Source organism: Balaenoptera borealis, assembly GCF_965194805.1.
Source record: "Balaenoptera borealis genome assembly, chromosome: 4".
NCBI classification, from domain to species: Eukaryota; Metazoa; Chordata; class Mammalia; order Artiodactyla; family Balaenopteridae; genus Balaenoptera; species Balaenoptera borealis.
In genome coordinates, this window is record NC_138861.1 from 93,261,617 (window position 1) to 93,287,277 (window position 25,661).

General features: G+C 35.0%; 1 pseudogene across 1 annotated transcript; it reads left to right on the forward strand.

The window, feature by feature from the left end:
• The first annotated feature begins 25 nt into the window (after positions 1-25).
• Positions 26-14,328, forward strand: LOC309627387 (protein-L-isoaspartate O-methyltransferase domain-containing protein 1 pseudogene; annotated as a pseudogene). The gene has a single exon. The product of its transcript is annotated as a protein-L-isoaspartate O-methyltransferase domain-containing protein 1 pseudogene (transcript).
• Positions 14,329-25,661: the final 11,333 nt, after the last annotated feature.

The following is a 25,661-nucleotide window of genomic DNA, read 5'->3' on the forward strand; positions in this document are numbered from 1 at the left end:
CATGTGTATGCATGTTATGCATATCTGTGCGTAACATGTACAATGTGTGTGAAATGAGGCAAATCTATTCTCATGAACCTTATTTTCTAGTAGGGGTTATACACAATAAGCAATAGGAATGACTAAAACAATATCATATATAAGAGATATATTTTTTTCTGGACTAAAAGTTATACAAAACATACTAAATCATAGATTTGTACTTTTCTCCAAAAACTGGGACAAATCTAGCAAACAATTTTTCCACTAAGATTTATTAATTTCATAAAATAAGGCAATGAGTTTATTAGCATACTGTGAAACATTACCATAGATGATTATAATTAAACTACACTTATCAAAATAATGAATAAAGCACATTTTGTGGTACAGCAGTGTTGATGTTTTTCATATTTATCTGTTCACTAACTAATCTGCCAAATTCGGTAATCTCTAGTGAGCCTCTCAGTTCTCAGTGTAAATTACTGAGGGTCTACTCTGATGATAAATAACAATAGCAATTCTGGGAAACAAAGCATTAGCAGTTTAATGTCTAAACATTTTTTTTCTGGATAGTATAAATTAAGAATACAATAAAGCATTTTTCATTCAATTAGAATATGTTTCCAGAGGGTTATAATGCAATTTAAAAGGCTGCTTATAATGAGTATATCAAAGCACCTGAATTTTAATGCTATCAAAAAGTGTTCAGGATGTTCTAAAGAAGAGGATTAGTTTCATAATGCATCAACCAAAAGAGAGACTATAATATGAAAATATCTCTAAATCTAAGATGTGTGAAGTGACTTTTATTAGTTCATCCATTTTCTCAGACTCTGAAACTGAAACCTACTATGCTTAAGTTCCAGTATGCACACTACTATATGTAAAATAGATAACTAATAAGAGCCTACTGTATAGCACAGGGAGCTCTCCTCAATACTCTGTAATGACCTATATGGGAATAGAATCTTAAAAAGAGTGGATACATGTATATGTATAACTGATTCACTTTGCTGGACAGCAGAAACTAACACAACACTGTAAATCAACTATATTCCAAAAAAAATTAATAATAAATAAATAAATAAATTCCAGTATGTAGGTGCCCAAAACATTGACAAAATCTGGACAGTGTATTAATTAATTGATTGACTGATTTATATAACAGATACCAATTGAGTAACTACTAAGTATCTGGTACTCTTTTAGACACTGGAGGTACACTACCTAAAACAGAATAAATTCTCTGCCTTTGTGGAGTTCTCAATCAAATTCGGAGTGAAAGAAAAATAAAATAAAGTAAATAAGTCAAAGGATATATCACACAATTCACACAGTCAAGGATATATCAAAGGGTATATCACACTATAACCCACAGCTAGCTGGGCTCCTAAATCCACTGGCCTTCTTCCTGAGCATACGTGGACCCTGTATTTTCAAGCTTCCCTTGCAGTTAGGTGCAGCTATATGACCCATTTGTATTATGGTAAGCAGAGATTAGTCTGTCTCTCAGGTCAGAAAAACCTGGAAATGGATGTGTTGTGACTGCATTGGTTAAATTGGCACATATTAATGTGTTCTAGTATTTTACCCATGGTACACCTAGGGTAACCCAATAACTGCAGGGTTTGCCCTGGATTTGGACTGCCATCATGAATTATTTTGGGGGTGAGAAATAAATTTCTATGTTGTTTAGGAAACCTAATTACTCTTGGGTCACTTTGTGGCACCATCACAGGCTTACCCTGCCTGATTTAGGATGTTAGACTTTGTTTAAAATTAAGGAGATAAAGCATGTAAGACGATGGAGAGGATATGGTGGAAATCTGCTTCTCTGCCATGTTTGGCTGCTGCCTCATGACCCATTATGGCTGCTCTGTCTCTAGCCTTCATGACTGCATTCTAGCCAACAAGAAGGGTAAAGGTATTAAGAGGGGTCAGTCTAAATTCAAAGATTTGTGGGGAGGATTAAGCTGAAAGAAGCTTTGAAGAACTCACATAGGACATGTCTGCTTGCATATTTTTAATTCAAATGCCATCACATGACCTCCCCTGACTTGAAAGGAGCTCAGGAAATGTACATTTTATCCCAAGAGGCATTTGCACACAGAAAAATCAGGGCTTTTATTAGTGAGGATCAAGGGGAAATATTATGGGACCACTAGAGATCTTGACACAGAGAGTCAGGTATGAGAGAATGCCTAGTGGTAGACATTCATTTAAAGTTGATTCTTGAAAATAATTTGAAATTAGCCAGGTAAGCAAGAGTTGAAAGCGAGGTTGGTTGATGCAAAGGAAAAGGCAAGAAGACAAGAGTGAGCTTCGTGCATTTAGGAAACTCTCAGACCTACTCTGTGTTACAGATATTCAACAAAGCTAAAAGAATAATAATAATAATAATAAAATTAGGGCTCAGAAAATGTATAAGAGTCTGAGAAATAGATTTCTGAATTATCACAATGTAGGTAATTTTAAATCAGGAATGCCAATGAAATCACAAGCTCAAATGCATAGAGAAAGATGGGGATACAGTTAAGTATGGCCTGAAGAAGAGAAATGAGTAGAAAGAGAAAGAGGAATCTGAGAAAAAAAAAGCAAACACTTATTATAGGGATACATAGTATCAGCATACTTAATGTTAGAAGAATTATCGGTAACACAAAATGCCATGAAAGAAAAACTTGATCAAGGATACAGAAAGTTGAGCTAGGATGTACAATGGGAAAATATCACTGAATTTGTCTTTGATGCATTTACTGGTAAAGGGCAGAAGATTATGCCACCCCAAAATATGACTGTAGAGGTTCAGGACATGCCACCCTAAAATATGCTGCTTTGGCATATTGATTTTTTGAGATGTAGACACTTGAAAAACAGCAAATACAGAGAGAAGCTTTCTTGGAATGCCACTATCTATTTAAAAATAGATCCAAAAAAAGCAATTCAATTGTCATAACCCTTCCCTAGAAGTTTCATTAACCAGGCAAGATTAGTTTTTTCATAAGAGAGGAGATTAGAAGTTGACATCACACCCAAACGGTCTACAGTTCCTCACCCCTTCCCTCTTATGGTGGTTTATAATTCTGAATTCTAAGCCATCTCAGGGAGTTAATCACTTTTCCCTAGGAAACTTTCATATATACATGGGGCATATGCGTTAATAAACTTGTTTGTTTCTCTCTTGTTAATATGACTTTTATTACAGGATCTCAGATTAGAGTTCAAAAAAGTAGAAGGAAAATTATCTTTCCTTTTCTCTACACTGGAATTTTTGAAACTTTGCTTTCTGTAGGGTGTTTATTTAAAAAAAAATGAGAAGTCATTAACCCTAGGTGTGTGGTGAAACTGAATTTGGACATCAGCCTCCAGAATCAGATTTTGGTTAGAATTCCAGCACCAGCACCAACTGAAAGTGAAACTTTAAAATACTTACTTACCTTCTCTGTGCCTCAGTTTCCAACATGTAGATTAGCTGTAATAGCATCAGTTTTAAAGCTTATAATGAGGATTGAATCAAACGACACATGTAAAAGTTCTTAGCCTAATCCCAGATTCATAAGTACTCAGTAAATATTAGCTATTAGTTTATTGAAGCACATTATTAACAACGCTGACAATGAAAGAAGAAAAAGAAATAGAAAAGTAGTTCAAGAGGGCAAGAGTTTGATGGAAGATTTCGGTTTTGTAGAGTGGGGCAAGTGAGACTACGTTACCATTGGTGTTGGTCAATGAATGAGAAAAATGATAACCGACATGGATATGAGTCTTTAATGAAGAAGAGATCTAGGGATTTTGAACAATATTTGGAAAAATAGATGCTATGAATAGGAAGTGATATATCATCTATCACCTTCTTAATAAATCATCACTTAATAAAGTATATAAAAGATTGACAGAAACCAGCTGAAGGGAGAGACTGAATTTATAACGGACACAGGCAGAGTGGTTTGATAACTGTCTTCAGGCATTGGTGTCATTGAAAGCTAAATTTTTCTCCTCTCTTTTTACAGACATAAACGTTCAAATCAAGTTCTTGAAAAAGAGAGAGAAAGAGAGATACAGGGAGAGGTAGAGAAAGAAAATGAAAGTTTAAAGAGTAAGAAACTTTACGACAGGTTTCATAAGTTATTCCACTGCTCTCTGTCTTTCTTACTTTCCGTTCCTCATACTATGTTTTGGAGGGCGTTTTTGTCTTTTGTTTTTAATCTGGAGAATGGTATGAGAAAGGCCTTTGGGTATGTTAAGAATGTACTATTCTACTTTATTATAATGATAACTTTTAACAGCACAGGGACCTTGCCTGTATAACGTCCCCTGTCTTGCTTGGGGTGAGTCCCGTTCAGACCAAGTCAGTTTATTTCACATTATTGTCAGTTATGGGTGGGAAACTCTTGCGGTTGTGGAAGGGCTGGGGGCGGGGCGGGGACGGAATTGTCCGTTAATTACAGACACTGCATTGTTTTTAAATGTTTTCAGTCAATTTGTAGATAGAGCTCTAATAGATTTTTAACTTTCTTAGACTTGGTTTTTTACACACTAAAACAAAATGCGGTTCTAAAGACCACTATCATTTTCTGTTGCCTTTAAAAAATATTCATTTATCATTTTCCAGTCTGGATTTCCCCTCTTGATACTACATGTCAATAAGGTGAATATGACTCAAAACGTGAATGCACATGACCCATCTTTCAGCACTGAATGATAAAAATATGACCCTTCAGTGGCGGAGGCCGTGGCTGCCACGGACCCACCCAGCCTAGTGCCTCACCTGCGCCCCGTGCCTCACCTGCGCCCCCTTGCGGCGAGTCGACCGACCACCTTGCTGCAGTGCATCTTTCACAGTAAACAAATTCCATGTGGTCAGTTGAAAACATTCAATCCCTCAAACATGAACTGGCTCGTGTGTAGAAGAGATTTGGGAGGAATAAATTATGGGATTGAGCTTCATTCAGATGTGGTGGAATATGCGAAGAAAAACCTGGAGAGTTTGATCAAAAAAAGTGATAGCTTTGATAATCAGCTTCTAGACCTGTACTAGCCATCTGAATGGGAAAGTGCATGGCATGGCTAGGTCACCCTGATTTCTCAGCAGCTTATCAGAATAATTATATGAGCAAGTTGGCACAGCTCCTGCTGTTCACAAAATCACCTGTCTCAAGATGAAGATATTCCAACATGAACCTATGAAGAAAAGCACTACTAAGATTTGAGTTCGGTGAGCCCACATTTGTGGTTGGTAATTGCTCCCGGAAAGCATCTGATGGTCATCAGTATTATCGAGATTATTGTGGAGCTGGAGTCCAGAAATACTGTGAGAAGTACATGAAAATATTACTAAAAGTGGGAGGCATTCTAGTTATGCCTGTAGAAGATCATTTAACACAAATTATGAGAAGCAAACAAAACACTTGGGAAAGTAAAAATATTCTTGCTGTTTCATTTGCTCCACTTGTGCAACCAAGTAAGAAGGATAATGGCAAACCAGAGCCTGTGGGACATCCCCACACACAAACCCACGCTGTCTGGAATCTACAGAACTTGCTTGTATTTACATTCAATGCACACGGAGACATTTCATAAGTAATGAGATGCAGGCCAAGGGGGTCCCTTAAAGGGCTCCACCCAAAAGAAAGAGTTAAACAGAGAGCTACACTTATGTATTTGTAGGTAATAGCTTATTCCTCAGCCTCTAGACAGTGAGGAGGATGAAAAAAATAGAAGAGAGAGAAAAGGAAGAGGAAGACCACAATGAAGTTCAAAGAGCCACCTCAGAATTTCCTGAGAGAAAAAATTATGAAACTCCCCCCCTCCCCTGTGAATCTTTAAAAGCTTACTTGAGGGGGCTTCCCTGGTGGCGCAGAGGTTGAGAATCTGCCTGCCAATGAAGGGGACACGGGTTCGACCCCTGGTCTGGGAGGATCCCACATGCCGCGGAGCGACTGGGCCCGTGAGCCACAACTACTGAGCCTGCGCGTCTGGAGCCTGTGCTCCGCAACAAGAGAGGCCGTGATAATGAGAGGCCCGCGCACCGCGATGAACAGTGGCCCCCGCTCGCCACAACTAGAGAAAGCCCTCGCACAGAAACGAAGACCCAACACAGCCATAAATAAATAAAAAAATTAAAAAAAAAAAAAGCTTACTTGACATATTTTAGAGAAAAATAACTTAGATCAAGAAGAAAGAATGCCTGATAATTCCTCTAGTCTTTAAAATGTGGCATTTGTTAGGAGTTAAAAAGAGAGAGAATGTTTTCTTTCATCAGAGTGAACTTACAGTAGAAAAAAGTATCTTCTTTCTGTCAGTAATAAAAATGATGCATTCAGTGATTAAAAATAATCACTTTCATAAAATATATTTTTCTTTAAGTCTTGGAAAAATTGCTGTTTTAACTCAGGATGACTTCAAGAGTGGAATGCAACAGTAGTGCAGACTTGGTGTGATGTAAATCCTGTTCTGATTCCTTATAGATTTGTAGTGGTGAGAGTTAGATTTAATTTTATGTAAGGTTACATAACTGTTAAGCATACATAATCTGATTTGAATTGCAGTTGTTTGCATTTCCTCCAAAAAAACTTTCTTATCTAATAAGGAAATACAGTCTTTTGTAGTCCCACTTCCCTTACTTTTGTTGCAGTCACTATTGCTGTGTTGCTATAGATGTATTCCGGGTAATATATGCGTGCAATAATCATACAGATAGTGAATAATTTAACTTTTAAAAAAGTTTCATGGAATTCAACAGCACTGCTACTCTTGCTTTTGAATGTATTGCCTGAAGACGTGGGGAAGATATCTGCTTCTCTCATAGAGACTTTAAGGACACATCAAGTGAATAGTAAAGTAAAAAGTATATACTTAATAGAACTCTTAGTTTGTGTGGACCCTTTACATTTTCAGTATTTAAAAATAATGAGGTTATCTTACTCTCTGGAGTTTTAGAAGAGAGTATATTTAGGATTGTTTTTTCTACAGTCCACTCTATAAAGTATTTAGTTAAAAAAAAAAAACAAAAAACCCACTGTTCTGTCTGACTGCTGATGGTACAGACAGTGAGTGAATAAGCACGAGTGATAGCCACTCTTGGGATAAGCTCAGTAGCTGGGCCAGAGCTGATTTGCTCAGGTGGTGCACTTTAGCAAAGGGAACTTCTAGTTCATCTGCATATTTATCTTTGAAAAGGTAGGGTTGAGCTAGCCTACATTTACTTTGAAATTCATCTTTGTAGTATAAGAAATATTCACAGAAATTATATGTAGAAGCCTTTTGCTTTGAAAATCCAAAATCATAGTGTAATCTTTGGGACCTACATTGTGCTCATTTAAAAATTCTTCCCATTTTTTTTTTTTTTTTGTCTGTTTCTTTTGGTAGAATTATAATGATTTTCAGTTTTTGCTTAATATCACATAAACTGTCATTTAAATGTTAGTTGTAGCTTATCAGTGATAAAACAGGTAATAAATACCATTATTAGTTTGTTTCTTTTCTTCCAAATTGAGCCAGAAACAGTTATCCTTTGTTAAGAAAGTGTACAATGTAATGCAATGTAACATATTTACTACTTAGTGTTACATGGATTATATATTTTTTTAAAAGGAAAAATTTGAGAGTACCCCTTATTACCACCAGCATCACTGTTACAGTGGTTGATCAAGTATGCTTAAGGACATCCAATTAATGTATAGTAAAAAGATTATTATCTCTCAGCAAAGATTCAACTGTTAGTAATACATAGACAGTTTCAAAAATCTCAGCTCCAGTAATTTCACACATCTAAAAACAAGTGTGTGAGCTATTCTAAGCATGAATTATTCCAAGTAAGTGAGGGTATTTTAGTAATGTGAAAGATAATTTCATGGAAGGTATTTGTTTTATACCAGTGACTAGGGCTTAGATTTGGAGGTTGGAGGGTGGGGTATCGCCACAATTATTCTTAGACGATTACTAAGTTGTTATTGTTAAGAAATGCCCCATCTCATTTCTATCAAGGAAAAAAATAGTTTTATACAATTGTTATCTGCTAGAAATATTCACTTTATTTTGAATTAAATGCTAGTTTTAGAAGCATAATCTTGAGGTCCTGGTGCCCACATATTTAAATCTAGCACCCCTACCCCCCATTTTGTTCTTAGTGTCCAGATTTATAAACATACATATTCTTAAATGATGATTTTTCCATTCATGAGAGAGTTTTTGTTAAGGATGTATTTGAGGATTGACCTTTTCATATTGTCTTTCATTTTGTTGACCTCGGCAAAATGTACAGTAGATTTTCATGATCATTGCCTATTTTTTTGTCATTGAAATGTAAGTTTTGTATTTTTAAAAGCATTTATTTTACAGTTGTGACTTTATCACTGACTTTAAATGAACTAGAAATAAAAGATGAAAAAAATTAGCTTTAAAAGTTTAGAAGACCAGATAATGTTTTCTGCTAGGCAAGAATTAAGATTATATACATTACAAATATATGATATATTATGTAATATTATATAATATTGTAAAGCATTTGCATATGCTTTTAGAAAGTAATTTTTTTTACATGTCTAAAAAAATAAATAAAAATACCAAACAACAACAACAAAAAACCACACACAGTATTCATAGTGTAAGAATCAATTAATGAAAGTAAATAAAGACAGACAAAGCACTAGAAATAGTGTTATGGAAGGTCTTACATGATATACTAAAAACAGGTGAATTAGTACATAATTGAACATGTTTTTCTTCACATTATTTCTCATAGTCAAATTCCTTTCTTTCAGTCACAATGTCAATTCTGTAAGTTAGGTCCCTGTTACCTCATGCCTGAATTGTTTAAACAACCTTCTTATCTAGTCTTCAGTACTTCAATCTCTTCCCATCAACTGGATCTTAAACATCATCACCAGTTTTATATTCCCAATACAATTTTTATATTATGTTACTATCCCAGATAGTGTTTTTCAACAATTTGTTCATTAGTTTAATCATCCATCCAGCCTGCTCCTTATGGGGCAGAACTATGTCCTGGTGGTTGATATCAAGAGTAAAAAGGTGTATGATTTCCTTCAAGAAATTTACAAATTGGTAGCTCTTTGCTCCTCTAGGATCAAGTCCAAATTGTTTCACTTATATTTAACTAAACCCTCTTTACTGAGTTTTAGCGCCAACATATTAACTTGCATTGCTATCTGCACTCCAGAAATTCAGTTCCATAGTCTACCTTCTGACTCATCCTGACATTTCCTTTGCCTTAAATTTCCCATCTCCCCATTTACTGAAATATTGACCTTTAAGAACAAGCTCAAGTGACACTTTTGCTTTTGAACTTTCCCTGTTAATAACATTCTGAATCATTTAAAAATAATAGCAAGTTCAATAAATAGTTCATTTTTATAAGGGATTACTGTGTACACAACTGTACTGACAGCTTATATGGATTATCTATTTAATCCTTGAAAACACTCATTTATTCATTCAACAAATATTTATTGAGCACTTGTGTGCTATAAATTGACCTGAAGCTAGGATTTGGTGTAAGCATTATAGTGAATCAGACAAATAAGGACACTGGACTTATGAAACTCTTCCAGATCAGGAACACAAACAAACAAGCAATATAATTCCAGATAGTGATAAAACTTCAAGGAAAATTAAAAAAGAAAAAGAAAACAAGTTATAGGAATAATTAATATAAATGTTACACTGGTCTTCTTTTAAACAAATAATGGTATATTTGTGTATGTACAAATGTTTTATATGAGCATAATTTATTTGTTTTTAATCATACTTATTGATTCCTCTTCTTCTAGATTTAAATTCCTTGAGATGAGGATTAGCACGCTCCATGTTAATGATCTTTGTTTCCTTCATGTGGCCTAGACTAGTATCTTCACCTAAATACATCTAAACAGAAAATTAGTAGATAATTTTATTTTTTTATTTTACGTCAGTACTACAAGGCAGAATACTGGAAGGCACATGGAAAGTACAAACAGAGAAGAGCATTCAATTAACAATACTTGAAAGTTATCATTGTTTCCATTTTAGTTTATAACATGGTTCTTTGCTTAAAAATGTACTGTAAATATTTTCCCATATCCATATGATGAAGATGACTGAAAAATATCCCATGATATAGAAAAGAAGAGATGCATTTATTCAGTTTCTGTTTGTCTTAAGTCCTGTTAATTTGTTGCAAAAATGAAAACAGCTGTAACTCTTCCAATGCACACTACATTTAGCCAATATATGTGCTGAAATTTTATAAGGTAAGTGGAGATTTTAAATATTACATCATCTATTGATCAAGAGAAAAAATGTTAGAGTTAAATATCTGTAAACTATGATGTATGTTGTCACTTTTTTACATGCAGCTAAATGTTTACTTTTGTTAATTTTTCTTTCCTCTCCATCTTCAGTTATACAGAATTATACTATAGCTTATTATAAAAACTAAATATGCTTAATCCTTTATTGCTTCATAATTATTAAGGCTGGCTTTGAAATAGCAGATTATAAACAAACTTTTATTTATTAAACTAAATAAAAGTTAAATAATTTTCAAAATAATCCAAGTTTTTTCTTCTCTCTCTTACTATCCTTCTCTCTCCTTTAGTTTAGCACATTGTCATTTTCCTAAATACGAATTATCTCAAAGCTGGCATGATTATCCACATAGTTTCTTTATATCTTGTAACTATTTAGCAAGGGTATATTTAAAATGCCAGAATTGTGTTCTTAAATTTAAATGCCAATTATATAATTAAAGTCCCTGGACTCTTCTTTTTTAATGTTTAAAGGAATATAACTGCTGGGCAGTGAGTTTAGTGTTTTAATATTATTTTAATAGTGGTTGAGAATCTGCCTGCCAATGCAGGGGACACGTGTTTGAGCCCTGGTCTGGGAAGATCCCACATGCCGTGGAGCGGCTGGGCCCGTGAGCCACAACTACTGAGCCTGTGCGTCTGGAGCTTGTGCTCTGCAACAAGAGAGGCCGCAACAGTAAGAGGCCCGCGCACCGCGATGAAGAGTGGCCCCCGCTCGCCGCAACTAGAGAAAGCCCTCTCACAGAAACGAAGACTCAACACAGCCAAAAAAATAAATAAATAAATAGCGTTCCCTTTAAAAAAATTAAAAAATAAATAAATAAAAAATAATAATCATACAAACGGGAAATTTCTTGCAACATTGAAAAAAGTCACGATTGTGTTCTTTTAAATTGCTGTGTGTATTATCATTTCTTATACTATTTAGCCTTTGTGACTTATTTAAAATTTTCAAACTCTTCTACATGATTTTATGAATACATACACATAGGGATTTCATAAAACATGCCATCTTGTTTTTTCTTCCCTAATAGATAATATGGTATCTCTTGATCTCATAATCATTTAATATTAAACTTGCCAGAGTAAGTAAACTTCCTTGTATGCAGGATCTGGCAAGAGTTTTGAGTTTTCTGTGGTGACCATATGAAGACTCCAAAGTGCATTGTTGGTTTTGCTGTGGTGCTTCCTGTTTCTTTTGGACTTAGTATCTTCTCCAGTCACTTAACTGGATATTCTCCTTTGCTGGAACATTTTCTCTCAACTTAATCTATTGTTTCTTTAGGTTTTGCAGATCTTGGCCTTGCTTACCATTGGTCAGAGTGCCCCCCTCACTCGGGTACTACCTCTATATCCTTGAACCCTGACCTGCTGCTCCAGAATCAGTCCTCCTTTATAGCTAATTGTTTGACTTCTAAAATGAAATGGTTCCTGCTTTGATTACCAATACTTCCATACAATCCACCTCTTTCTCCCAGTCAATGTGGCTATTCTGCATCATGTTCCCTTTCAAGTATAAACAAAGCGTAGGACAATCTCGTATTCCTGAACTTTCATTTATAAGTGCACACTATTTGAAAATGTTTGTTTTTGTGTTCTGTTACTAAGCATTTATGGTCAGTAAGATGTCCACCATTTAGTTGATAACTTTTTCCTCAAAATTCTATAAATAGGAAGAATGGTATCTTTTTTTAATATTCTCTCCAGTACAAAATCTATTTCTTTTTTTTCCTTCGCTCTCCAGGGAAACCCCTGTTTGGATAAAAGAAAATTCATTACATTCATTTGATACATTTAAAAGACATATTCCACCACTTCAGGTTGTTGAGAGTTTAAAGGGTTAGGTAGACACATTACATAAATACAATAGCAGGGTTATTAGACATATATCCTAAATGCTATGCGAAAACCTTAGGTAAAGGAGCTTAAAGCTCAGGATGCCATGGAGGTGAGACTGAAACAATTTCCAAGAAAAACAGGGTGATTAAGAGCATGTATTCTGTCACATAAAAGCTCTTTAACTTTGGAAATGTATTTAATCTTTCTAAGTTTCCTCAGCTATAAAGTAGAGTTAACAATAGCTCCTACCTTATAATATTGTTTTTAGGACAAATGCATTAATCAATGTAAAGAGCTTGGAACAGTGTGACTCATTTTAAGCCCTTTATAAATGTTGGCTGTAATGATGAAGACTATTATATGAGAAAGAGAAAGATTTCCTATGTAGAAGAAATCTCACAGGGAAAACACAGATATAGAAAAGTTTATAGTACACTCAGGGAAACAGTAATTACTTGGTTGGCAGTGGTTTGAGGAACAGGAAAGAATGGAAAGAATGAATCAGAAAGATAAGCAGGGACCAAAGGTGAAGGACTGCTTACTGGGCCTATTAATATTATGGTGTAAGTTATGGGGTGAAGTTATTGAAGAATTTCATGCAATGGGATGATATGGCCAAATGTACATTTTAGAAACACAAATATAGTAAGAAGTGTATAAAATGGATTTGAGAGAAAGATTTGAAGGAAGAGTTGAGGGCAGAAACTAACAGTGACAGAGATTATTAACAGGTAATTTAGAAGCTAGGTATTTTTAGGATGTGAAAAAATAAAACTTGATATGTGTAACTCCTGGCACCATGTGAGTATTAAGCCCAGTGCTTAGTTTAGAGCTAACATTCAATTTATATTAGCTATAATTATAACCAATATGATATCTTTAAACAAGAATTATTGAATATTATGACTTAAATGAAGCCATTATTAAACGATAAATGGCTAAAATGGAAGAGTGAATTTGGATCAAGAAACAATGATGTAATTTTCAACGCATTGAGTATGAGATTTCCACGAGATATACAGGCATATGTGTGCAGAAATCAGATGGAAATAAAGATTAAGAGTTCAACTGAGAGGTTTGGTTATGTGCACTGGGAAGTGGTTGTATCCATGGTAACCAACAATATATGGAGTACAGAAGAAGAATTAGGAATAAACAAGTTCACTTAGGAAAAGAGATACACATAAGAACAGAATAAAGAAGAGTAAAAACATAACCTCAGGGTTCACTACCTCTTTCTTATCGTATGGATGAAGATTATCCAGAGAATGAATGGTCAAGGAGATATGAGAAGAACCAACAATTCGTGGTTTAGTAGGAAATCGTCAATGCGCAACACTTTGAGTGATTACTAATATTGCAGGTGGTGTAAGTACTGTATAAGCATTAACTCCTTTAATAATTAAAAAAGACTTTCATGTAGGTCCTATTATTTCATTTTTTTACAGAGAAGAAAACTCGATGCACAGATAGGATAAGTAAAGTGCCTGAGATGGGAGAGATTAAAGCAGAACAGTCATTACTGCATGCAAATGCTGTTAGAACAGTACAGAAAATGGTCCGTTGCTTTGGTAATTAGAAGTTGTAGCCATCCTATGGCAGAATAGTTGTAGCAGTGGGGTAGAGGTGGAAATCAAATTGCAATATAGTAGGAAGTAGTAGGTCAAAATAGATAAAAGGGAGAGTACAAATACTTTGTCTAAAATTCATCGGTTCTCTTTCTTTAAGCAAAGGTGAACACACTTAGTCATAATCAGAATAAACTTCATTTGTTTCTCTGATCATTTAAGTATGTGGATTTTATGTATGAGATTACTTTCCACAAGGATAATTTTATTTTTCAGTCTCTTCTAATTTCTTGTTTTCCAGACCTGCTGACTATAGTGTCTAGGGAATAGCCTTCAACACACTTTACACATCCTAAAGTGTTTCAGTAATTGAGTTTGATGAACCCCTAAATAAGTGTCATTTATTGAGTTTAACATGGGCCAAGTACTGTGCCAAAATCTTCATAGGGAATATTTTATTAATCTTCACAATAGCTATAATTGAAAGTTATGCATTTTTCAGATGAAGAACTTGAGAACTAAAAATTCCCAAGGTCACAAGAGTAGAAAATAATGGAGCTGCTAATTAATCCAAGAGCAAGTCGTTCCAGGGCCTGTGTGCTCCTTCCCTCCAACCAAAATCTCAAAAGACATGGAGCTTATTTTTCCTCATTTAATGATTCCAACTGGTAACACATTCCTACAAGCAGTGAGTTTTAATAGTTTTACATTTATATTTCTGAACTCATTTTAATGAGTCAATGATAAATTTTGCATCTCTTTGTAATTTTATTTTGTCTTAAGTTCTTGTATTTAAAAAGTTTTAGGAGGATGATTATATTTCATACACATTTAGGTCTGTTTAAGGCATTTCTAATTAAAAAAGACAAAAATAATCAATAATTCAAGATTACCATTTATCCTTGGAAGAAAATATTTGACTTTTAAATTCATTAAATCCATTTTAATAACTAATACAAATATGATATAAAGATTAATTTTCACACATATGTCTCTCTTTTTTAAGTTTATCTATAGAGACATATTTGGAAAAGGAAATTTTTTCTCCCCGTGGTGTTCCAATTCTCTTTCTGAATTGGATTACAATAGGCAGGGATTTGGGAAATATTCCTTGGGGGCATATCATGTGACCAATTACCTAAGGATTTTGCACCAGTCACCTACCCTCCATTTGCCTGCATTTAACACAATTAGGGGAAGTTTGGTTCAAGGTCTGTTCCAATTTAATACTGCAAGTTTCTATGACATTGATGTACTCACCTAGATAAAATGCCATGTATATTTTTTATCAGTTGGTTTTGAACTTGGAACAAGCAGTTGAAAACACCTATGATTGATATTTGCCTCCTCTGATAGAAATGTCAATTAGACTGATTAACAGTCATACAAAAATCGTAACAAATTGATATTGCAGATGATGTATCCATTGAAACCAATGATCATTGTGAAGTTGCTATGTAAAATGACTTGCTGTCATTTTAATGTGCTTGACTATTTTATACTGAAATCTTTTTCATAGAGCGTCTTATTTTAAAAATAGCATACAACTTTTTTTTTAATCCCTGAAACAGAGGTAGTATTCCTGTTCTTCTTGTTTAAAACTTTGAAAAGATTTTTCTTTAATTGTTCCTCAAATTTCCGCGGAAATCAAGGGTTACGTCCTCAACAACAACTTTGACCCTTCAACTTGAAATCACCTAATTCAAACTATGTTAAATCTTTCTTAAGGTATTTTTCTCATTTGACCTTGAATAACAGTTGAGTGTGTGTGTGTGTGTGTGTGTGTGTGTGTGTGTGTGAGAGAGAGAGAGAGAGAGAGAATGAAAAATTCCATATTAGATTATGGATACCAAATGAAAAAGATTAACTTTATCCTCATTGTACATAGTAGACTTACAAATATCTGGCAAACAAACATTTTAATTAACTCAAATACATTTGCTAAATATTATTACCTTTCCACATTTATAGTGAAGATTTTTAATAAAATTCCCTATTGAACTAAAGAAAAAGCTTGGATAGTTGTCTGAATTTTTAAAATAACACTGCTACTGCAAATTCTGTATTTTTCTATTACTAGAGTCTAAACTTTTAAAACATGGCCCACTGCTAAGAGACTGACTAAATCCTAACCAACAGAAAGTAATGAACCACATCCCAACAAGTGCCAAAATTATGTGGGGATTGTGTGTTTTCTATGTGATGTATTAGCAGTAGTTTTAAGAACTGAATTTTGGCTTAGTAGGAACACAAAAATTGAAACTTTCAGAACATTTCCTATTAGTCTTCAGTAAGGTGTGTTATAATGTATCACAAGGGACCAGGGATCATAAGTTGATTTTCACCACACGTAGTCCTTTTTCCCTTTGTCCTTCACTGAGTCTTATGCTTCTTTTTTTCTACCTCTGAAGCACTCCTGAGGGGCTAGTTAAACCAAGATAGAACATTCACCTCCTGACTGCTTCAGTCCTTGAGAAGAAGCTAACAGATTTAAGGAAACGAAAAAGATAGAGAAAAAGGAAAGGCTTAGAAAAATCCAAATTTGATAAAGAAATGGTTAATTATCAGTAGTTCAAAGTTATCAATAAACTTTGTCATAGATAATTTCAAACCCACGTGTGAAAACTAAACACCCATTAGAAGATCATGTCAGACTTATCCTGTAAATTTTTAGTGATTTAACTTTAATCCTTCATAGTGCAAATATTATAAATTTACTTTTACATTCCTTTACTTTTAGCAAAAACTCTCTGAGTTGATGTTGTCAAAAGCCCCATGCTGGAGATGTTTTTTGTAGTTTAAAGAGATGGAAAAAGTTTCTTGTGGTTTTACATAAAAGTAAATCACATATTGTATACCAATTGATAATCAAAAGGATAGTAGTTACATTTAAAATTTGTCCTATGTCAATGTAATACCTACACAAAGAAAAATATGTGACACATTAAGACAAAATTGTTCAAGAGCATTCTCCAAAATTATTCCACTGCTTCCCTGCTTTTGTCTGCTGTAGTGTCATGTGGGGTCCAACCCATTCAGGTATAAACAGATAGAGAACTATATAATTGTAATACTAAATTAGTAGGCTTTTTTTTTTTTTTTTTTTTTTCCTGTGTTTCTCTATGAAGAGCTTTTCAAGGACTGCCCAAGGAATGACTGGACTGACATTTATAAGAGGAATAATGTCAAGTGTAGTTCACATACTTTTATACACAAAACATAAAGGATGTACACAAGATTCTCATTGCAGATACTAGTTTTCCTCTCACTAAGCATCTAGCGATAACTGGCATAGCTAAGAACATGGTTCTGATCTTGTTGACAATATTTTACTTATTTTCCAAATACTGTGGCTTACATTTTCCTTGGGCTTATTGCTTCAGCACTCAAATTACCCAGGTTTAGTTTTGTTTATACACTTGCACAAATAATAGCTTTTAATAAAAGAGCTTTTATTGATTCCTAAGAAATACTTAACTCCCTCCAATATGCTATAGTCATGCCTGAGTTACCTGTACTTTTTCTCTAATTGGAGACCTCAGTGTTTAAATCTGTGTTTCCTTTGGTGGTTATATTTTTGAAACATCAGCAATTTTCTGTGCAGTAGACACACAATTTCAAATCTCTATTTAAATAATCCTCTATTTAGGTAATCCACGTTATTGTTTAAGTTTTGATGTAGTTATATAAGAAGACTTATATGAGCACATGTTAGAATTGTTTTCTCCAGAAAATAAAATGAGAAAATGTGAAAGTGTAGACTGAGTCGGACAGGTGCACAAATTCCACTTTTCTCAGATTTTTGATCTCTATATCCATGATAAAAATAGGATAGATCATTGACTTTAAAGTCCACTAACCATCATAAGCTTCCAGCCTGTAGTTCTGGGTTTTATAAGACAATACAGAAAATAACCTAAAAGTTTTGATGTTAAGGGATGAGTTTCTGCATTCTAAATTCCAGTTCTGTCACTTTTCACCATTTGTGAATTTGGAGAGATTATCCAATATCTCTAAGTTTGGTAGAAATCTACCTAAACCTAAAGAAAACACATGCCAAGAAATATGAAAGAAAAATTATATATTTGAGGATAGGTAAAGAATGAAACAAACTAAGAAGTGAAAAAGGGCTAAAATAATTCTCTGATTTTTTGGAAAACCTGAGGTTTCACATGTAAAGAACCTGCTATGTGCCAAAGAGGATAGATTATAATTGACAGAATAACCTTATAAATTATGAAATGATAAAAGCTTCCAAAAAAGATAAAGCTTATATATGAAAAGCAAAAATCCCAACAGAATTTTCAACTGCAATGTTGGCTGATCAAAAATTACAGATCAATAACCTTAAATTTAGAATTAAAAAACACAAAATTGAAAGCTTTTTAATTTTATACCCAACCTCTATTTTAAGTATCCATTATTAAATAATGAATTTTACAGTTAAAATTGTAATTCCAGTACAAATATAAATTTAACACATTTCAGATAATTATTTGAGTAAATGATTAATGAAGAAGCCAGTAAAATGGAAAAATTGGTTCACCGTGATTCCAAAAAGCCAATACATGTATAGGAAATCAGGAATCTGAAAAAAAAATTGTTTTATAAATGCAAAACTAAATTCTGTGTGTGTGTAGGGAGGGTAAAAATTACACTTCCAACACACAAATTCATTTGTATATCTATAGAAAAAGATAATTTGCATTGCTATTCATTGTCTACATCTTACAAAGTAGTAAAAAACTAAATAACCCAGACAATGAAAGGCACAAACTCCATATATTATTTTCAATGAAAAGACACTTTTTGGTCTATTTCAAAGTCTTGCACAAGAATTTTAATTAAATGACATTGTGGAACGTGGAAAAGATTCTGAATATTTGCTATCCATGCACATTTTAATACAGCAATCATGATTGTGCTCCATGCAGAATCAAAGTGGAATTTTGTAGTTAAATCTGATATATGGCTAATTTAAGAGATTGTTTTTTTTTTTAATTAATTAATTTATTTATTTATGTTTGGCTGTGTTGGGTCTTCGTTTCTGTGCATGGGCTTTCTCTAGTTGTGGCAAGTGGGGGCCACTCCTCATCGCGGTGCACGGGCCTCTCACTGTCGCGGCCTCTCCCATTGCGGAGCACAAGCTCCAGACGCGCAGGCTCAGTAGTTGTGGCTCACGGGCCCAGTTGCTCCACGGCATGTGGGATCCCCCCAGACCAGGGCTCGAACCCGTGTCCCTTTCATTGGCAGGCAGATTCTCAACCACTGCGCCACCAGGGAAGCCCTAAGAGATTGTTTTGATGAGATTAAAGAAAACACTACATGTGTTTCCTCCTGCTCAACTTTCTTCCACTCTCACTTCTAGTAATAGCACCTCTACTTACCCTTAGGGAAAATATACTTCAACTTTAGGCCATGCTTTGATCATGGTATTAATGTGTGTAAGCTTTAATTTACTGTGTTAATTAGTGAAATGCAGTAAATAAATATAGTAAATAAATAAACTAAGTAAACTTGGAAAAATATAGCGTACAGCCAGCAGAGGGAAAAAAAGAAGAAACCTTTGTTGACTGAATATAAGAGACAGAGAAAAGAATACAAGCAAAGAATAGCATGCAAAGCATAAGTAAGTCTAAATATAATAGAGACTAAAACAAATGTTATTAGATTGTACTCTTCCCTTAAAAGAGTATAACTGTATACTTTAACAAGGAACACTTAAAATATAATGGCACAGAAACTTTTGAAAATAATGAGGGAAGGTTACATAAATTATGATTCCGTGATTTAATAGATTATTATATGATTATACAATATAATTTGTGGCGAATCTACCCTTCCAATTGCAGAGGCACAAAAAACTTAAGAGACATCACTGATACACATAGCCAATCCAACAGAAAATGCCATTAGCACTATTTCAAAAAGCATACAGAATACAGACATAGAGAATGGACTTGAGGACATGGGGAGGGGGAAGGGTAAGCTGGGATGAACTGAGAGAGTAGCATTGACATATATATACTACCAAATGTAAAATAGATTGCTAGTGGGAAGCAGCTGCATCGCACAGGGAGATCAGCTCGGTGCTTTGTGACCACCCAGAGGGGTGGGATAGGGAAGGTAGGAGGGAGACGCAAGAGAAGGGGATATGGGTATATATGTATACATATACCTGATTCACTTTTTTATACAGCAGAAACTAACATAACATTATAAAGCAATTATACTCCAATAAAGTTGTTAAAAAAAAACAACAACAACAAAAAAAAACCAGAATAGAATCATTTCTCAACATTCTCCCTGTTTGTCCTGAACCAAGCTACCAACATTTCTCATCTGAATTACAACAGCTTTGTAAATGGTTTCCATAACTGATGATGATCTTTTCCAAATAAAGTCAGGCTATTGTCTTTCTCTACACCAAACTGCAATAGGTCCTCATTTCAAACAGTTATAGCTTTGTAGGCCATTGAAAGAATTTGGCATTTCCTGTTGAATTGAACACATGTAGATGACTTCAAGTTTTTCTCTGCATGAACAACTGAAAGGGTGGATTCCCCACCAATTTTACTCCATATGACACATTGAAGTTGCTCAGTAGATGGTAACTGAATGAGTGAAAAAACAACTGAGCAAATAAATCTTCTGGCATGCTTTTCATAGAAATAGAGAGACCGGGAGTATTAAAAGATAAGAGATATGGTAAAGGTAAATTATCCTAGCATTAAAATTGATGTAATAGGCATCTAGAGTAACAGTACCCCTCCAAATTAGAAAGTACTTACTTTTCAAACATATATGGAAACTTGGCCAAAAAAAAAGCATAATAATTCTTAAAGGGAGTAGCAAATATATTCCCAATACCCAACATCAAATGTCACATTCTAGGCAATAATACAATAAATTTAATGTTAAAATGTCTTACTCTTCTAATACCTAGATATAAATAAATTAATATAGTTATAATTCATAGATGAAAAAGAAAAGAAATTATGATGCAATTAAGAAAGAAATTACCAAGTATTTTAAAATGAGAAACAAAGAAAATACTAGATATTAAAAATTATAAGATATATCCAAATTATTTCCTAACGATTATTATGTATATATATGTGTGTGTGTGTGTGTGTGTGTGTTTACATTATTTAAAAACAAGCTACCAAATATATAAAACTAGAACCACAGACTAGGAAACAAAGTAAAAGAAAGTAACATACGGGTAAGAATAAACATTGATAAAAGTAATATTCTAAATGAAGATCTCATTCTTAGAAAAGACTGATGAAATGGACAGATGTCTGATGAAACTTATCATAAACAAAATTGAGATAACACACAAATACACACACATTACAAGAAAAGAAAAAGTGTACAGACTAAAACATAAAATAGACTTTCAATACCATCAAGAACACTGAAGAAATTTATGGCAAAAAATTAAGCTTAAAAGAAACACATAATTTTTTAAAACAAATATAAACTAGCAAAAATGGCTCAAGAAATATTAAGTCTGAATAATAATCAATACTCAAGACACCTTCAAGATGGAGGAGGAGTAAGAGGTGGAGATCACCTTCCTCCCCACTAATACATAAGAAATACATCTACATGTGGAAAAACTCCTACAGAACAGAAAGCCTCAGACATCCCAAAAGGCAAGAAACTCCCCTCATACCTGGGTAGGGCAAAAGAAAAAAGAAAAAACAGAGACAAAAAATAGGGACAGGACCTGCACCTCTGGGAGGGAGCTGTGAAAGAGAAAAAGTTTCCACACACTAGGAAGCCCCTTCACTGGCAGAGACTGGGGGCAGGGGGCAGGAGAGAATCTTCAGAGCCATGGAGGAGAACATAGCAACAGGGATGCAGAGGGCAAAATGGAGAGATTCCTGCACAGAGGATCAGTGTGGAGTAGTACTCACCAGCCTGAGAGGCTTGTCTGCTCACCTGCTGGGGCGGGTGGGGGATGGGAGCTGAGGCTCCAGCTTCGGAGATCAGATCCCAGGGAGAGGACTGTGGTTGGCTGCATGAACACAGCCTGAAGGGGGCTAGAACACCACAGTTAACTGGGACGGAGTCTGGGAAAAAGTCTCGACTTTTTCCCAGACTAAGAGGCAAGAGACCATTGTTTCCTGGTGCGCGAGGAGAGGGGATTCAGAACACTGACTAAACCAGCTCCAGAGACGGGCACAAGCCACGACTATCAGCACGGACACCAGAGATGGGCATGAAACACTAACCCTGCTGCTGCAGCCACCAAGAAGCCTGTGTGCAAGCAACTCCCCTCCTGGAAGCCTGTGCAGCCTGCCAGTGCCAGGGTCCTGTGATTCAGGAACAACTTCCCCCGGGGGGGAACACACGGCACGCCTCAGGCTATTACAACGTGCCGCCGACCTCTGTCACTGCAGGCTCGCCCCGCATACCATACCCCTCCCCCTCCCTCCTCCTGGCCTGAGTGAGCCAGAGCCCCCTAATCAGCTGCTACTTTAACCCTGTCTTCTCTGAGTGAAGAACATACACCCTCAGGCAACCGACATGCAGAGACGGGGCCAAATCCAAAGCTGAGCCCCAGGAGCTGTGCAAACAAAGAAGAGAAAGGGAAATTTCTCCCAGCAGCCTCAGGAGCAGTGGATTAAATCTCCACAATCAACTTGATGTACTCTGCATCTGTGGAATACCTGAATAGACAATGAATCATCCCAAATTGAGGAGGTGGACTTTGGGAGCAACTGAAGGCTTGGTGTTTGCTTTCTACATCTAATTTGTTTCTGGTTTTCTGTTTATCTTAGTTTAGTATTTAGAGCTTATTATCATTGGTAGATTTGTTTATTGATTTGGTTGCTCTGTTCCTTTTTTTATATATAGATATATATATATATTTTTTTCCTTTTTCTCTTTTTGTGAATGTGTATGTGTATGCTTCTTTGTGTGATTTTGTCTATATAGCCTTGCATTTACCATTTGTCCTAGGGTTCTGTCTGTCAGTTTTGTGTTTGTTTGTTTGTTTTTAGTATAGTTTTTAGTGTTTGTTATCATTGGTGGATTTGGTTTTTTTTGGCTTGGTTGCTCTATTCTTTTTTTTTTTATTATTATTTTTTAATTTCTTTTTATTTTTAATGATTTTTTTATTTTTTATTTTAATAACTTTATTATCTTTCTTTCTTCTTTCTTTCTTTTTCTTTATTTCTTTCTTTCTCTCTCTCTCTCTCTCTCGCTCTCTCTTTCTTTCTTTCTTCCTCTCTTTTCTTCAGTGCTGTGTGGCTGACAGGGTCTTGGTGCTCCGGCCAGGTAACAGGCCTGTTCCTCTGAGGTGGGAGAGCTGAGTTCAGGCCATTGGTCCACCAGAGAACTCCTGGCTCCATGTAATAACAAATTGCAAAAGCTTTTCCAGAGATCTCCATCTCAACACTAAGACCCAGTTCCACTCAATGACCAGCAAGCTACAGTGCTGGACACCCTATGCCAAACAACCAGCAAAACAGGAACACAACACTACCCATTAGAAGAGAGGCTGCTTAAAATCCTAATAAGGTCACAGACACCCCAAAACACACCACCAGAAACGATCCTGTCTACCAGAAAGACAGATTCAGCCTTATCCACCAAAACACAGGCACCAGTCCCCTCCACCAGGAAGCCTACACAAACCACTGAACCAACCTTAGCCACTGCGGGCAGACACCAAATACAACAGTAACTACAAACCTGCAGCCTGCGAAAAGGAGACCCCAAATACAGTAAAATAAGCAAAATGAGAAGACAGAGAAACACACAGCAGATGAAGGAGCAAGGTAAAAACCCACCAGACCAAATGAATGAAGAGGAAATAGGCAGTCTACCTGAAAAAGAATTCAGAGTGATGAAAGTAAAGATGATCCGAAATCCTGGAAATAGGATTGAGAAAATATAAGAAACATTTAACAAGGACCTAGAAAAATTAAAGAGCAAACAAATAATGATAAAAAACATAATAAATGAAATTTAAAATTCTCTAGAAAGAATCAATAGTAGAATAACTGAGGCAGAAGAATGGATAAGTGATCTGGAAGATAAAATAGTGGAAGTAGCTACCACAGAGCAGAATAAAGAAAAGAGAATGAAGAGAATTGAGGACAGTCTCAGAGACCTCTGCAACAATATTAAACTCACCAACATTCGAATTATAGGGGTCCCAGAAGAAGAAGAGAAAAAGAAAGGGACTGAGACAATGTTTGAAGAGATTATAGTTGAAAACTTCCCTAATATGGGACAGGAAGTAGTCACTCAAGTCTAGGAAGCACAGAGTGGCCCATGCAGGATAAATCCAAGGAGAAACACACCAACATATATTAATCAAACTATCAAAAATTAAATACAAAGAAAAAATATTAAAAACAGCAAGGAAAAAACAACAAATAATATACAAAGGAATCCCCACAAGGTTAACAGCTGCTCTTTCAGCAGAAACTCTGCAAGCCAGAAGGGATTGGCAGGACATATATAAAGTGATGAAAGGGAAAAACCTACAATCAAGATTATTCTACCCAGCAAGGATCTCATTCAGATTTGATGGAGAAATTAAAACCTTTACAGACAAGCAAAAGCTAAGAGAATTCAGCACCACCAAACCAACTTTACAACAAATGCTAAAGGGACTTCACTAGGCAAGAAACACAAGACAAGGAAAAGACCGACAATAACAAACTCAAACCAATTAAGAAAATGGTAATAGGAACATACATATTGATAATTACCTTAAATGTAAATGGACTAAATGCTGCAACCAAAAGACATAGACTGGCTGAGTGGATACAAAAACAAAACCCGTATATACGCTGTCTATAAGAAACCCACTTCAGACCTAGGGACACATACAGACTTAAGGTGAGAGGATGGAAAAAGGTATTCCATGCAAATGGAAATCAAAAGAAAGCTAGAGTAGCAATTCTCATATCAGACAAAATAGACTTTAAAATAAAATCTATTACAAGAGACAAAAAACGACACTACATAATGATCAAGGGATCAATCCAAGAAGAAGATATAACAACTGTAAATATTTATGCACCCAACATAGGAGCACCTCAATACATAAGGCAAATGCTAACAGCCATAAAAGGGGAAATCGACAGTAACACGATAAAAGTAGGAGACTTTAACACCTCACTTTCACCAATGGACAGATCATCCAAAATGAAAATAAATAAGGAGACACAAGCTTTAAATGATACATTAATCAAGATAGACTTAATTGATATTTATAGGACATTCCATCCAAAAATAACAGAAGACACTTTCTTCTCAAGTACTCATGGAGCATTCTCCAGGATAGATCATATCTGTGATATGATAGATCATATCAAGTACCTTTTCTGACCACAACGCTAGGAGACTAGATATCAATTACAGGAAAAAAAAAAAAAAAACTGGAAAAAATACAAATATATGGAGGCTAAACAATACACTACTAAATAACCGAGAGATCACTAAAGAAATCAAAGAGGATTTCAAAAATTACCTACAAACAAATGACAATGAAAACACGACAGCCAGAAACCAATGGAATGCAGCTAAAGCGGTTCTAAGAGGGAAGTTTAGCAACACAATCCTACCTAAAGTAACAGGAAACATCTCAAATAAACAAGCTAAACTTACACCTAAAGAATTAGAGAAAGAAGAACAAAAAAACCCCAAAGTTAGCAGAAGGAAAGAAATCATAAATATCAGATCAGAAATAAATGAAAAAGAAATGAAGGAAACAATAGCAACGATCAATAAAACTAAAATCTGGTTCTTTGAGAAGATAAACAAAATTGATCAACCATTAGCCAGACTCATCAAGAAAAAAAGGGAAAAGACTCAACTCAACAGAATTAGAAATGAAAAAGGAGACGTAACAACTGACATTGCAGAAATGCAAAGGAACATGACAGATTACTACAAGCAACTATATCCCAATAAAATGGACAACCTGCAGGAAATG